General features: G+C 35.7%; 1 protein-coding gene across 5 annotated transcripts in view; it reads left to right on the top strand.

The window, feature by feature from the left end:
• LOC115449328 (RNA pseudouridylate synthase domain-containing protein 2) overlaps positions 1-12,200 on the top strand; it is a 494,984-nt gene that overhangs the window by 272,848 nt on the left and 209,936 nt on the right. For 2 of the 5 annotated variants that reach the window (XM_037442068.1, XM_037442070.1), the window contains exon 1: positions 10,972-11,253. The exons of the other annotated variants lie outside the window; for them this stretch is intronic. The gene's annotated coding sequence lies outside the window, so the exon portion shown is untranslated. Of the gene's footprint in view, positions 1-10,971; positions 11,254-12,200 lie in introns of those variants that run through there. 5 annotated transcript variants of the gene reach the window in all.

Below are 12,200 nucleotides of genomic sequence, written 5' to 3'. Positions count from 1 at the left end.
CCTCAAACGACGACCTTGCATTGTTTACCATGGATTCACATTGAACGTCTAATAAAACTCTGTTCGCTACTCAGGGAAGTGATTATTTTTATTCATTATGCTTCTTATTGTGTCCACGTCATTTCACGTAATAGTTTTAGCTGTGTATTTAGAAAATATTTTTCTAATTTGTAATATCAAATAATCATAGTTTTAAACCGACTTCAAATATCACTTTTTTAGATTTTTGTTTAAGTCCCGTTATATATTTTCCTGGGATAAAAAGCCAATGTCCTTCCCAGGGTCTCAAACTATCTCCATAACGAATTTCATCGACATCTGTTTGATAGTTTTTGAGTTCGTCGTGCTTAGACTGACAGCCGCGGCGGGAGACGTTGTTTTTAAATTTTCATGCTGCACTGTACTTGATGTTAAGTGCCTACATTGTAAAGTACTTAATTAAAATTTCTACTACGCTAAAATGTTAAAAACAAAAAGGCGAACGGAACAACAAGAAAATGCTAGTAACTATTTAAATATAAAGCGTTTATTAATGATTCTGAGTGGCTCGGTGCGCGCAGAGCTTACCGGGGTTTTAGTTGCCGGTTTCAATTCCGGTGCGCGGTTATTATTTTACAAAATGTTTATACAGAGCCGTTAAATATGCAAATGCTAAGAGAAATTACGCAATCCTTAACAAAAGACGTTTGAGGATGTTTGATAAAATGTTTAAAAAAAATTATACATATAATTATGCCGCACTCGCTTCGATAAATAGTGCAATAGGATCTAATCACATTTAGAAAGTGGAACATGTGTGTCGCAAAATTGTTTTAATACAATTTCTTTGCTGTAGTGTTAGACGGCGCGGCGACCTAAATCATTAGTTATATTTAATATAGAGTTAAAATTATATTTTGTTTTGTATTAATTCATTTTACCTAAGTGTATCAAATATATTATCTATACCACATTTATGTACCTACTTTAGACAAATATATTTTATTTTACATCTAAGCATAGAAAGAATTTTGTAATATGACCAGTTCCAAAAGATGCATACTGCAGGCAACTAGGTTTAGACTTGGGTTTTCACGATGTATCTTGCCTAGTGTGAAGACCATTTGATATAAATTCAAATGACAACAAATGAATGAATTCTTGTTAATCAAATCTATACATATTATAAAACAAAGTCGCCAAAAGCTGTCTGTCTGTATGTGCTCGGTATTCTCAAAATATACTAAATAGTTTTTTCTCCGATTTTTACTAAAAGATAGTGCAATTCTTGGGAAAGGTTTAGGTGAATAGTACATAAGGGTTTTATGTAACTGAAATATAAGGAATACTCTTAAAGGCGTCGCGTGGTTGTAAAAAATCTCGTAGATCGGGACTTATGCGGTAAAAACTTTGTGACACACTGATTATCACGGCAGGCGAAGCCTCGGACACAGCTAGTAAATAAATAAAATAAAATTGCACGCTTCGCCAAGTACATTTCTATACCTTGATTTGATAGAGCGTGAGCATAACGCCATAGTCTACAAATTATAATCCTCATCAGCCTGCAACTATCCACTGCTGAAGATAGGCTTCCCTTAGAGCGCACCACGTTGCTTGGTCCTCCGCTCTCCTCATCCAGCGTCCACCAGCGATCCTACGAATATCTTCGGACCAGCGGGAAATTATAATCAATGTAATTTAAACATCATCCAACCTTTATTGCCTGAACTGGCAAATGAAATCAGCATCTCTCGAGTTCTACAGCTTCAGTACACAACTACTACACCAAAGAATCAATAAGCAAACAGGAACAAAAATAGCTACGTTCTCCATGAAAATATATTGTTGAAATGTTTTTATTACGCAAAAGGAATACAATCCAATGTCTTACCGCTTTTATAAATAGATATATTTTCTGAGACCACGCGACTTCTATAGTTTGATTCTGATTGGATATTTTCTTTTCAGTGTATACAGGATTTTTGCTATTGATTATCTAAGGCAAGGAATTAATAGAAGAACTTGTTTGCTTAGGTTTATGCGAATGTAGACATTAAAATGAAACTATTTTCGGATTTTGTCGGGGTTTTTATATTCTAATTTTCTCCTGACGTTTGGAAGACTTTGCAGCCTTCGTAGATACGAGGCGGACCACATAAAGAAGAAGTTGTCTTATAATAGGGGACCGGCCTATGCTTGATTTTGTACATTATTCTATGTGTAATGGTTTTAAATACGAAAAAGAAGCACTTCTGCGAAAACAGCATAAAAATTGGTTAAAAAATGAGCGAGTAATTCATATTTAAAATATTGTAATGTGCAGGAGTGGGCCCGATGTGGGGATATCGCTTCATCACTTTCTTTCGCACGCGTCGTAATTCCCGATGACGTCACATGTGGATATTTTGTCTCTTTTCTGTTTCTTGTTAATTACCCCTTCCACCGAAATTCAAATGCTTATAACTTGTTGATTTTTCACTGGATTTTAATAATTTCTTTGGTGTTATAATTTATATTATGTAAATATTTGATAATTGTTAAGGATAAAAATGAGTCCGGTACCCTATTGGGCGCGTTTGTATAGTAGTAAGTTGAGTGCTTTGTGAGATTCTAAATTCGATTCTTAATTCATGAATTTTTATAAGTCGGGTGAGTTAGGTTTCGGTTAGAACTAATTCACCTGAACAATATGGAATTCGGAGCCGATGAGGATGTATTTATAATTAAAAATGACCTCGATTTAGTTGAAGAATTTTCGAGATCGGAACAGAAGGGCTATTAAAAAGAAAACAAATTCTTCACTTTTATATATTACTATGAATATATTAATATTCTTATTACGAAAAATAAATAAATTATGAACATCACAAACGTAAGTTCGTCGCTTAAACATTTAATAAACGTCAAAGTACACACAGACTTATGTCACACTTTGAACGAAGCAATTAATCACTCAAAGAATTCAATTTTATCGCAAAATATTGTTCAAATTTTGTCCAAAACGTAACGTAAGCGCCAAATATCTTTTACGATAAATATAAAAACTGATAAAAGGCAATATAAACGGTCAACGTTTACGAATTTTGAATATAAATCATTTGATATCAAAGAGTTTCTGCCGCGTTATTTTATATGGCGTTTTGTTGAATTAAATTGGTAATTGTGAGCCGGAAATATATTGACAGTACAAGAAGACGCGTTATCATTATTTAATTTTTTGGCTGTTGATTGACCCGGATTTTTTTTATAGCTTTTAATGACGAAACGAACTTGCAATTCGCCTGATGATACGGCCGCCCATAAACACTGGAAACACCATCCAACACCTTGAATTACAAAGTACGTTTGGTATTCCACTACACACGTCATTTTGAGACATAAGACATTAAGTCTCATTATGTCCAGTAGCTACACTGGTTACAATGTCCTTCAAACCGGAACAAAACAGAGACTACACACTACTGCTTGGTGGCAAAAATAGACATTACGGCGGTACCTACTCAGGCGAACTCTCACATACGAAAGACCTACCACCAATGATTTTTACAGAATGTTTTTAAACCAGTCTCTACACGCTGTAAACAGTAAGGGACATCACTACACGCTTAAAATCTCGATTTGTTAAGTTTCATTGCATACCGCTCCTTAAACACTTTTTCAAACATGTAGAAAGGGTTCGGCTTCGTTGACCGATCGTCTGCGTGTTACCAATTTCCTTTGGAGGATTCGAATGATGGAAGGAGAAACCAAGCACTATCTATGATACAAACAAATCGATTCCCGTATGAAACCATAAATTTAATCTTTATTAATGCCATTTGGAAATATGTATGCGCTCGTGATGGCATCCTTAGGGACCACACCATGATATTATACGATTATAATCCATACCTATCGTATAGGATTTTCTTGTTTAACACACGCAGCGCTAGATGGCGTTAATACAAAACAGAACAACTACCCGCACGTGTAAATTTTGAAAAAGGAACATGCGACCTCGCAATAGCCAATAATGACGCGGTAACAAATCACCTGTCACCGCTCTGAATCCGCATGATGTCATACATTCGGCCTGCACGAAAACAGCCGAAATTGCGGCGGCACACGGGTCGAAATTTTCCGCCGTCGCACTTCCGGCCCCGGACCGCCAGGTCGACATTAGCATAATGCCACCATTAATCCGTGCCACGGTTTTTTCGTTCCACTGGCGGTTAATTTTTCGCACCGTGTGTTGACTCACGCGTTTTCCTGGTTTATTTAGCGTAGTTGATTAATTACTTATTGTTATTGAGTTCTTTTTTTAATTTTGTTAACGACGGAGGTGTGATGATGTAATAGATTTTACGTTTCTTTGTAACCGTGAATAAATAAATTACCGCTTACACTCCAGAAGGGGTAGGCAGAGTTTGTATTAATGCAACATCGTGGCAAGCCACAATATCAGACTCAAACTGGAACAGAAAACTTTGGTCCGACCTTAAAATCGAACTCAAAACTTCAAGGGTACACGTCAAAGTTCAAATTTGAAAATGGAATAATCATCCAACAGCAATTTGCGAAGACGCCGACATGCGATCATTCGAAACATTTATTCGCAACATTTCGTGCAAAACCTCCCTACAATTACACCCTATAAAATTGCGATAGAAAAACAAACAGCCGGACTTAATTTCTATGTTTATACTGTTATTCGTCGACCTATTTAGATGTTGGAAGTGATAAGTAACGAATGGTGTTATGAGACAAAAATACTCGGCATATGAAATACTTCCATAAATGGGGGGGATAATTCCAGATAGTGACTCCATTTGATGTCAGCTAGTGGACGTCCAGTTAAAGTAGACCTCATTGTAGTTTTTTTTATATAAAGTGTCCCCAATGTACGTGATGATAGGAATGAGATTCAGCTGTGGTAGAATATATTTTATATCTGCCACGATAGCGACCACCGTACACAAGGTATTACAGCCCGTCTTACTGGCTCTCATATGTTTGCCGCGTTCTGGGATCAGCCTGTGTATATCCGGTTACAACAGCCACAATCTTGTCGATTGGCGAGGGGTAATCATCTCTCGTCAGTCGATACTCTATCTTTTTTTTATACGTGCACAGCATAGTGACCCAACCTGATGGTAAGTGGAGTAGAGTCTTATCCTTTACTACTCGCGCATTCCAATGTATAAAAGTAAGAATAAAGACCGCCATATTAAATGTATTAACTTAAGTTGTCGTCATTTCAGATTTAAGTCTACACGTTACTTACCTTACAGTTTACCAGTGGTGAAGGGTCCCTATAACCTGATTCCTGTCGGCTTCACTTTTTGTAGAATTTTTGTAGAGTCTAATTTTCAGAACGATCTGCAGACCGCATTGATGCATATCAGTACCTACATATTTTTCTGAAAATTTCACTTTTCACCACTGCAGTTTTCCCACTTTCGTTTCAATTAGTATCTTCAAATTTCGTAACAATGACTGTATGATATGAAAATTGTATGCGAAAATATTTTGACTATTTTATTTAACGTGATAGCCTAGTTGGTTGTGGAACGGACTGCCTAGACCAATGTTCGCGGGTTCAAATCCCAAGCGCACACACCTCTGACTTTTCTAAAAAAATATGTGTGTATTCTTTGTGAATTATCGCTTGCTTTAACGGTGACGGAAAACATCGTGAGGAAACCTGCATACCTGAGAAGTTCTCTAAAAGAATTTCGATGGTATGTGAAGTTTACCAATCCGTACTGGGCCAGCGTGGTGGACTAAGGCCTAATCCTTCTTAGTAGTAGAGGAAGCCCGTGCCCAACAGTGGCACAGTATATAATACATGGCTGATGTTATATTTAACGCGACCTTGGTAATGCTGAAGATACGTCATGGAGCAGCGGGTCGCGGGTTCGACCTTGACCCTTCTGCGGTGTGACTTTAAAACTCAATTTCGTAATGCAGCTATTTAGGTAAATTAGAACCATTTTTAGTAGAACTCTCGCGTCTACAGTTCCATATTATGGACATACATTTCTTCCACATTGGGAACACGCCATAATTGATTTACGCAAGTTTATTGACCGATAGCTTAATTTTTAAAATAGAATAAATATCAACGAATTAACTATTAATGCCAATTTAAATTCTTATAGATAATTGTATCTTAATTTGTAAAAGAAAATTCATTGTGAATTGAAATTTAAAGATTGCTTAATTTTATTTACATATTCCGCCATTTTAAATTGTTCATGGATGGCCGACGTTCCAAGAGGTATCCTTTTGTTTATAGTCTTGTATTCAGTCCCCAAATACTTCTTGTACGCTTTCCGTATCTATTAACGCATATTAATTTATTATAATATATCCATCTTGAATGAAAAAATACGATAAAATGATTGTGCTCTTATACCTTTCCATATCCTACCAATATCATAACCAAAAAAGAAAGCATACAATTCTTTACACAAACTACAAGATATCCATATATCTAGTTGCTAACAAACCTGCAAAATCAATCCTCCATTCGTCCTCTATTCCCTACAACGTACGAGCCCTTTGAACATCAAAGCGCACCCTCTCAGTAACCACAATACCGCCAGTGCTAGAACAATGGCGCCACTGTGGTGTATTAAAACGGCGGCCTGAAGTAAGGTGTTGTGTTGATATGATTTTGGAAAACGAATATGGTTTGTTGGGTTTGATTATGTTGATTCATAGATCGACATTTGTATTCCGTTTCCGAGATAAAAAAAAATGCATATATTTGACATAATGTAGCTTCATATAGTGAAAGAATTTTCAGATTCGAGACAGTTGTTACAAAGACTAGAAATTAGAATGTTTAAACATAAATAACAATATTTTTAATTCATAGTTTGATTATGTTGACTGGCCCGTAGATCTGCGTGTATTTAATTCCACTTCCGAAATAAAAAAAAATAGTTTATTTTTGGCATAATTTTATATTTGTGAAAGATTTTTCAGAACCAGGACAGTTGTTACAGAGATTAGAATTTTTAAAAATAAAGAACAATACCTTCAATTCATATTTTAATATTTGTTCCATACATAGAAACTAAATCCTCTGCCACGTCATTCTATCTGAAAGCGATACTCAATGATTACTGGACGGATTTCGGTGAAATTTGCTATGGTCATAGCACACTATGGCATAATGGTGAAAAAGGTCTCACCTAGAGTAGGAAGGACATAGTTTTGGTTTTATTCGTTTTAAAATATATAGCTGGACTATTATTCACACATGCGTATCCGCGAGCAAAAGCTAGTTATATACTTAATGAAAGTGAGATTCTAAAGTACTTTATAAGATTTATAAAGTATATAGAATTTATCACCGTTAACATATAAAAACTCGTAAAAAATTATGTTGCCTAACCTGAAAGTCGAATGCTCAACAGTTTATTACGTTGCTACTAGACTAATGTAGCAAGCAAATCTATAAACATCATCTAGCAATCTGAAACAATACTAGACAATACCATATAGTTCCTTCGTTCGACAAAAAAAAACGATTCTAATTATAGATATCATAGTGAAATCCCGACGCGGGTTGCAAGCGTCGGTTTAGCACAGAAATAGAACAACGCACGGACGACGCAACGGAAACAATATTAGATGGCGTATGTAATTAATGTGTCACTCATTTGTCATTTGTTCCGGGTTCGCGTACCGAGTGACCTAGATTTTAGGGATAATGACGACTTGAAAACTAAGATGATGACGTCACTTTGAAATTCGAAATTCAAAAAACTTTTGGGATAGTGAAAATAAAGGTGATGACGTCACTTTGAAATTCGAAATTCAAAAAGTTTTGGGATAGTGAAAATTAAGATGATGACGTCACTTTGAAATTCTAAATTCAAAAAACCCTTTGAATCAGGAATATTACCTTTTAAGTTCATTATTTATAAAAAGAACTGGCTTGTATGTTGAAATAATACCTAAATGTCGACAAACGCTCATAGAAATAATTCACCAAGGTAAAAACCGCCATATTTGTTCTTCTATGACAAATACCGCACCAGTCAAGTCTGTTGTTAAGTAAGTTATCCGTGCTGTAGACAAATTTACATTAGTACGATACAACTCTAAAGAAACGTGCGCTCTGTCTCCACACCAAATGCACGCCCGTACATATTTGCCGCGGCCAAAGGCACACAGTTCAGCGTGTATTCCTCACGGTTGTAACTACACATTGAGGCCTGTGAGGGCTCGCGAAGATTTCCTGGCCTAGTCCCCTCTGCTCACCCTAAAAGGATTCCTTTCCTTCCCCCAGCATCCCCCTAACTGTCCTCCAGGCTCTTGTAATCGCTTAGCAGGAGAATTCCAGTATCCCAGTGTAGACTTCAGAGTCCGAAACTAAAAAAAATAAATGAAAAGGCGCTTCTCTAGATAAAATTAACGTGTGTGGTCGGCTTTAAATCATGATTGTTTTGTTGTTCAAAGTTCAAACGTCCTATAATTGATTTATATAATTAGGCCAGCATAGCGACGGCGAGCGATGGCCGGTGTATGTTCATCTCTAATTAGTTGTAGTCATAGTGTAAGACAGTTTATTATAGCGCTGGTTGGTGAATAATAGATTCTAATTGCTAAGATATAAAAATCTATGACATCAAAATGTCTTTTAACTCTACGATGCTCGAATATAAATGAGGAATGTCTACTCTGTCAGATACTCTATGGTCATTTTATTTATTAAGTCATTATCAACTATGACAGTGTCGGGGCTTTAATAATCAAAACGTCATAACCTCAAAATAATTTTATTGTTTTCATCACAACACTTTTTATTGGCATTAAAACTAGCCTCACGTACGAAATACACTTAAAGTTGTCCACAGTTTAATAGTCGTAAAAAACATAATAAAACATAAGGAACATTGCAATTAGCATTTCATTATTTACATTTAGTAACAGTAAAAAAAAATGGTTTGGGAATAGTGTATTTGGTGAAACGTCGCGTGAGGTGAGTCTGGATACGAATCCTAGATTTCAGTGAAGAAGAAGGCTTCATATAACCCGATTCCTACCGGCTTCCCTTTGGAAATTTATGTAAAATATAATTATCGTTAGAACGAATTAAAGACCGCATTTATGAATATTAGTACCTATATGTTGTGTCGGACTCCCTTTTGGAAAATTACATCCGTCGCCACTGCTAGATTGGGCAGCATCAATTAATGGTATTGTAATTTGTGCTCTATTGTGCGATTAGTAAGCCAATAGGTAAGACTATCACATCATGGGACGGATCAAAACTCGGCGAAATGTGTGCACTGTTTGCGTCTCTGTCTAACCCTTTGGACATAGAGTCAATGACATTTGGTTAAAATTTTAATATTTATTTTGTACTAAAATATTGACCTATCCTAATGCTTACGTTCCGGTTTGTTATCTGTCAGAAACTGCGAAAAGTTTAAACAGGCTGTCGCTCCATTTGGCCGTGAACGATTCATGGATAGTTTCAGACTCGTACACTATTATTGTCAGATGTGATAATAAAACATATCGCTGTCTCACTAATACAAGGTCCTATGTTAATTTTTACTTGTGTTGCAAAAATGTGATTAAAAAAGTTTTATGTTGATAAAAATTATAAATTTATTCATGGTTCCCACTTTATTTATCTTTCGAGTTTATTGGATATTTTCACTGAAAAATACTTCGAATCATGTGATATATTTTTAGCTCAATTTGCACATCAGTGGCGAAAGGTCCATATAACCCGATTCCTGCCGGCTTCCCTTTCGTAATTTGTGTCTAATTATCATTAGAACGATTTGCAGACCACATTTATGCATATTAGTAACTATATGTTGTGTCGGATTCCCTCGGAAAACTTCACCTTTCACACTGTTTTACATCAAATATAACATAGATCTCATATTTGTGAATCTATGAACATTTCAAAAATAAATTAAAAAACTAAACTAACTAATATTATAATCGTGAATTTTTTTGAAAATGTTTTTATGTTAGAAAATGTTTGTATGTTAAGAGTAAATGCAGAAACCGCTTAACGAATTTGGATTAAATTTAGCACACGGCTCGGCTATGTCCTGGATTATCTTATAGACTTATCATTCTGGTAAATTGCTCCCTTGGGTAATAATTTTTAAATTTTTTAAATATATGGCACTGGCGTCCTACATACAGATCGTGATATGAATCATCACAGTGATTTAGGGACTTTTGTAGCGGGAAAACCCTTTTCACGCAGGCGAATCCGCGAGCAACACCTGTATATTTATAAAGGCTTCTAAATTGCACGTAAAGCATCGACAGTAAAGCCGCTATATACAGCGAAGCTTTAAAAATATATAAAATAAATTTCGCCTCGTCTATAACGATATCCGAGAGGATACCGAAGCATCCCATCTCCAACTAGTAACTACGTTTAATATTGTACGTCAAGCTCCACTTCCTTAGCTATCAAATTGTCAAGTGCCTCGATAATATCGTACTCTATCTCAAATATTAACATTTTCATACAATACGGCCATTACAAGTTTCCTAGGATCTCGCAAATTAACTTATTAACTCGAATAAAGATCGTTTGTTATAATTATGAGTTGTTTTTCCAACTTAAAATTCACTTTTGTTGTGATACTTTTTAATCAACTGAAAAGCTGCATAGTATGATTTATGTAAGCCCCGACTCGCACAAAAGAATGCCACTGTCACATTAGTGTCACAAGGGCGCAGTTCATTAGCGAAATAAGATAGGGAAGGAACACCGCGTCGAGTTTTCCTAGCCAACAAAGGCCGCGAGCATTGTCCCCAGTTTTCATAATGCAAAATGTATAGCCATTTATTCCCAGCTTTGTAACGCGCCCTTTTCCTGAAGACGGCTTCACCCCCAAGGTGGGTGAGCACGTGTATTTATAGCTCTCTCTTTCTAACATAAACGTTTGTGTATAGGTCCGTCCTTATCGAATCAGCGCACGCAATGCAGGTGATCCCGCCGGCCGTCTGACCGCTCGCTCGGATCAGTCGTGTTCGGACCGCTGCGTAGGTGGTACGTTGTCGCGCGCTCGCCGTTTCCCGCGAAAATTTACGTTACGTTTTTTTATTACGCTCGTCGGCGGAATTTTCACTAATTTATATATTCGTCTGCAGTACGGCCATTGTATATGTTTTTTACGTGTGACGTTTATTAATTATATCTTACGGATAAAGTGTTGAAGAAAATTTACTGTGATTTACACGAACTGAAGATCTGACTGACGCGGATTGAGTTTTCATCGTCAATCATATAAAGTAAGTCGGTGTTTATATTTACTTTGTGGATTAGCGTCAATTTGCCAGCGGTCTGGCACGTTTGATATTTATTGTCGGCTTCGATTTTTAAAATTTTGTTTTTATGTTCTTAATTTAAATTTAACACGTTTCAAACGAGTTCTTTGACAATCCTCACGATAAGTTTATGCAGCCGATTCATAATTCATGTCTACCCTCATTTTTCATTAAACTTCAATGAAATATGGAAATTATTGTGATAAAGCTGAATGATAGCGACATCAGCGGAATATTAATCATCGTGCCCAAAAGTTGTGCGTAAAGCGTTACACTTTGTCGCTTGTTAACCGTGTGGATAAATCTCCCCGTTAAAGGATTGAGGGTTGCCAACTTTAGAGTCGAGAGTTGAATATTCATGAAATAAGATGTGTATTATTTAATCCAAAGAATAGAGAACACAGAGCTTAAAACTGAATTTTATTAAAATTTTTCCCCATCGTGACAATTTAATCACGTTTGTCAATACCACGCGATCAAAGCAATTATTTGTTTTATATTTTTTCTTTTGTATGAAACTGTTCAAATATTTGATTACGTCGGAATATCTGTTTGTACAGACTTTTCAGAAGCATTTCGATTAAAATGTGTTGTTATGGGGTACAAAAGAATATTTACCGTGGCACGTTTCCGGTTTTAAATTTCGAATTTCTCGATATTTTTTTTTATTGCAACGCTTAAAACATGTAAAATTAATAATTAATGAATATTGGTGACATTTCACTTAATATAAGATTCATTTGTAATAATGAACATATTAACATTTCTTCTCTTTTCAAAAAATATATGGTGTGATACCTTTTTTAAATTTTTTGCGATTAAAATAACGATGTTTGAATTAAATGTAAAAAATATAGAAGTATTTATGATTCGGATTTTATCAAGAATTTTTATGAACATGGGCTTTGAGA

This window comes from Manduca sexta, chromosome 23, assembly GCF_014839805.1.
Source record: "Manduca sexta isolate Smith_Timp_Sample1 chromosome 23, JHU_Msex_v1.0, whole genome shotgun sequence".
NCBI classification, from domain to species: domain Eukaryota; kingdom Metazoa; phylum Arthropoda; class Insecta; order Lepidoptera; family Sphingidae; genus Manduca; species Manduca sexta.
The sequence above is the reverse complement of the archived record's forward strand: the minus strand, read 5'-3'. Positions and strand labels throughout refer to the sequence as shown.